The following is a 4,964-nucleotide window of genomic DNA, read 5'->3' on the forward strand; positions in this document are numbered from 1 at the left end:
CACCTGGGAAGCCCACTTAAAATCATAACGTGTTAATAAACGTTTATCAATAATGGAATTCTGTTCACACAGTTAAGAATAAATGCTGTTCCTCTTTAGATGTTTCTGCTTCCTGCTCACAGTCTTTTTTGGTCCTGTGTCATCTACTGCATATTTTTATGGATGAGCAGTCCACGGCTGGGCCTCGGAGTGACTGAAAACCACGTGAGATTATATAGAAGATTTGGCAAGAGTGTCCATGCTATTGTTTTCCCTGGAGGAGAGTTCGGAGCGTTTTCATTAGTGTTCCCCTTATGTGCCACTGCACCCAGACTGAAGTCCAAGCTTCTCAGAGCCTCTCAGGACGGACACACCACACAGCCGCCACTCCTGGGCTTTCACTGCCCCCACTTTCCTCTGTGATGGAGGAGGAAGCAGATTGGCGCCATCTGTCGGCACCTGTGGAGACTCACGTCAGTCTGGCCAGCTGCCACGGCTGCTCCTTCGAGGCTGGTATCACGACTCCCAGCACCTGACGAGGAGAAAACTAAGACCTGGAAACGTGACTGGTCCAGAGACACAGGTCAGGAGGTGGGAGAGACATTTAAATGCTCTGCTTCATTCATCACACAGCAAAGCCCTTCCACAGGCTGTGAAACTCCGCTGGTTGGCTCACGAGCAAGCGAATGCTAATAATAGATAATATTTATTGAGTTTTCACCCTGTACACTCTCTGTGTATACTTCAGTCCCTCGATCATCTCACGAGGGAGGGTTTCTAAACCGCTAATGCGATGCCTATTTACCGATAATGGAACGATGCCCGTCCCTGAGTTAAGTAACTTGCTTAAGACAGCAACTCAGCAGTGGGGGAGTCAGCATTTGACACAGGGAATGGGTTCATCTTTTTAACTGTGATGCTATGGAATCCTTGATTTTTCTTTGATTTTTTTTTTCTTTTTAAATTAATTTCTTTGGAGTATAGGACTTCCCTGGTGGCTCAGATGGTTAAGCATCTGTCTGCAATGCAGGAGACCCAGGTTTGATCCCTGGGTTGGGAAGATCCCTGGAGAAGGAAATGGCAACCCACTCCAGTATTCTCGCCTGGAAAATCCCATGGAGGGAGGAGCCTGGTGGGCTACAGTCCATGGGGTCGCAAACAGTCAGACACGACTGAGCGACTTCACTTTCCTAGAGTTGCCTTGAAACGCTGTGCCGGTTTCCACTGTACATGCACACGTGGCCCCGCCTTCCCGGATTTCTTCCCCGTTCAGGTCACCACAGAGCATTGAGTACAGTCCCTGTTCTCTACAGTAGGTTCCTGTTAGTTTTCTGTTTTATACATAGTATCAATAGTCTCCAATCTTCTTGGTCTCCTAACACATTTGCCACATGAAAAGTAAATTGGGAGCCCATTCATTACAAATATGAGCTCTAAAGAGCCGTGCCAAAGCCTTTCTAGCAGTAATCTCTGTAGGACTTGACACAAGAGGAGACTCTGTTTATAAACCTTGCTCATAGCTGCTTACAGCTCATACCTAAGGTATCCCAGGTTGACAATTCCCAGATGGACTTGACTACTTTTTTCCCACCATTCCTCAAGGTAGACAGTGACAGCAATAATTAGAAAGATCCTCATCTCATGTAATTTAGGAGCAGAGACGGTCTGAAGGGCTCACGGATTTAACTACAGGATGCAAAGTGGGTGATGCACAGCACTTGACTGACAACTGATGGGAACCTCAATTGGGTATCCTGTTTTTGTCTCTTGAAATCATGCTGACGAACCTGAGGGGTGATTTTGAGAGCATGATCATAAAACAGACACTTTTCTTTAACTGCCAGGGTAAATTACCAGGTCATTTTCATGGAAGCTTGTGTCAATGTAACAGGATCTCTTTTCCCATCTTTCTTTCTTTCTTTTTTTCCCTTCTATCCTTTCAAGGTGGTCGGTCTGCTAGTAGGATGGCGAGAGGAACAGATGACTGCTCTTTGATCAGGTGTTTCCTGAGGATGCAGTTTCTCGTTTGCAGCCCGCAGCCTTCTGAGAAGGCTGGTGATGAGTCTGTGCTTCCCAAACATGCAGACCTGTCCTGTGTGGAGAGTGATTTTCAAGCCAAAAGGGGAAACATGTCCTGGGCTTGCTGAGATGTCCCCAGTCGAGTTTTTAGTTTGCTAGTTGGTCATCCAGAAGATTTGATCCATGATGGAAACTTAAGGTAACTTTATTCTCTTTTATTTTGGCCTTTCAGATCATTGAAACACAAAAGCATAAGACTTCATTCCTCCCTGAAAACCACAGCAACCCCTCGTTCCATGCACACCACTCCCTTGACCCCACACAGCACCACTGGACCCCCCACACAGGCTCTACCAGGGGCACCAACCAGTTCCTCTTGGCCATGCTAGGTTTGGTCTTGACCTTAGTTGGGAGGTTGCCTCAGCAGCTACACGACTTTGTTCTTCAGGTGGAGCCTTTGATTTGCCAGGAGGACACAGGTCTATGGATAATCCAAGAGTTAATGACTTCATGGGCAAAGGCAGTCATTGATGATCCTGTCACCAAGGTCACCAAGTAGAGTGATGGTGCAGAAGAGGAGTTGTGACAGTCACTGGGAGAGTTGTTCTCATCTCACTCTGCATTTTCTTTGCAGAACCTCAAGGAGGGCTGACTGCCTCGCTTTTCTTCCTCCAACTGCCTTTCTTCTGATCAGCTCACACCTGAGCACGAGGCTGGCACAGGGGTCCATATAGACTGCCACCTGTAGGTCAAGTCCTCTTCTATCTGGCCACATCTCCTGGCTTCTGCCAAGCTGCTCTGATGACGTCATCATACACCCCACCCTGTTGACCACCCCGGCCCTGCACTCTCTCTGCCCTCAGGTGACAGCATCACATGGATGCATCTAAAGTCCTCCCTGATGCTTTGCTCTCCTGTAGAATGAACCTCATTACCCTCCTCATTCTTCAAGATGAGAGTGGACTCTTCCATCCTCCAGAAGCTCACCTTGCCCTCTTAATCCACAGTGGTAGAAACAGCAAGAGCCATCATCACCATTTTCCGTGAACCTCATTACTGTCTTCATTCTTCAAGATGAGACCGGGATCTTGCATCCTCCAGAAGCGCTCCTGGATCTCTTAACCCACAATGGTAATAACAGCAACAGCCATCACCATTTTCCGTCCTCAGAGTAATGCTGTGACACAGGCATTGTTATTACTTCTACTCTATGGATAAGAAGATTGAACTCAAAATGGCTAGGAGTTGCCTACATTTACAATCTGGTAATAATAAAAAATAGCAAGCGTTCATCAAATGTCTACTATCCATCCTGTGTGTATGCTAAGTTGCTTTAGCTGCAGCTGACTCTTTGTGACCCCATGAACTGTAGCCCGACAGGCTCCTCTGTCCATGGGATTCTCCAGGCAAGAATGCTAGAGTGGGTTGCCATGCCCTTCTCCAGTGGATCTTCCTGACCCAGGGATCAAACCCGAGTCTCTTATGTCTCCTGTATTGGCAGGCAAGCAGGTTCTCTACCATTAGTGCCATCAAGGAAGCCCACTATATATGCTACACTGAGCTAATACTTACGCATTTTATCTTAGTTAATTCTTGAGGAAATCTGTGCAGTAGGAACAATCTTAGCCCCATTTTGCAGATGAGAAAAGTGAGGCCAAAAGAGAAGAGCAGATGACCCTGCAATGGAGTCAGGATTTGAACCTTCGTGACAACCGACCAGCTGCTCACCTCGATCATTCATCTTCCTAGACATTCTACTGAAACAGTTCATTAATAACTGGTAGTTGTCATTATTTTTAAAAAGGGGTTCTGGGTATTGGGAGAAACTCCACCCCTCCCCTAATCTGGCCCCAAGGCTTGTATCTTTCTTGTAAGGAAATCTGTGTAAACATGGATTAGAAGAGGCAGAGTCATGTTTAGAGCACTTCTCAGATATAGGACAGTTGTGACGCACATTTTGTACAAGTGAGTCCAGATCCAGAGTTGACTGGAAAAATAGCAAAAGTGGTAATAAATACAATGATCTGTTTCGATTTATGTTTAATTGCTCCAGTTGACATGTGAATGTGTCGCTAAAACTATAGCTGCTATGGCCTGGTGTTTTGCGTCTTTCTTCCCTGGTTCAGCCTTTTCTGCCCCTAAGTAATTCTTACATACTTCAGTGCTTTAGAAATAGCTTTATCCGAGCTAATGACATGAAAATAAGGAGTAATGTATACTCAATTGTACATAATAGGGTTGTAATTCCACGGAGAGATGCCTGAGTGCTCTGCTAATGTCATGAGAAATGCAACATGGAATTCCAGGCTCCAGTTAACATGCAGGATGGTTTGATGGGTTTGTCTGCGTTGACTTCCCTGCAGGATGCTCTCAACGGGATCCCTCTAAAGATTGAAGCCAGTGGAGAAGCAGAGGGGGCGGTGGGGTCCGCCAGCTTCTCAGATGGTGTTAGAATGCTCTGCTCCCTGACAGCACCACCTACTGCTAGACTCCCATCCTGCCTGTGAAGACCACCACTCCAAGGGCCTTCCTGGGATGAAGCGTGTTCAGTGGAGGTCGACGTTCTCCACTCATCATACCATGGTGTTATTTTCCAACTGGGTCTTTGCTAGTGATGAGATTTATATTAATGGTAAGAAACCATGAGCCAGGCATTCACACTTCAGCAGAACACCGGATCTAATCTAATTCATTAAGAGCCACCCCGCCTTTTTTATTTTGCCACAATGTTGTTCAGTTGCTAAGTCGTGTCCAACTCTTCACAACTCTATGGACTGCAGCATGCTGGGACCATGTTGCTTTATAACAGGTCCAAGATTGTTGTCAGGAGGAGGCAAGGTACAAGCTAGAGGTCCTGTGAAGGCTGGCAGTAAGTCAGGAGTGGGGCTGAAGGAACACAGAGCGGGGATGGGGGAGGAGGGGGTTGGAGAAAGGAGGCACTGAGACACCTTTTTACCAGATGGCGC

The sequence above is a fragment of the Odocoileus virginianus genome, chromosome 2 (assembly GCF_023699985.2).
Source record: "Odocoileus virginianus isolate 20LAN1187 ecotype Illinois chromosome 2, Ovbor_1.2, whole genome shotgun sequence".
Classification (NCBI taxonomy): domain Eukaryota; kingdom Metazoa; phylum Chordata; class Mammalia; order Artiodactyla; family Cervidae; genus Odocoileus; species Odocoileus virginianus.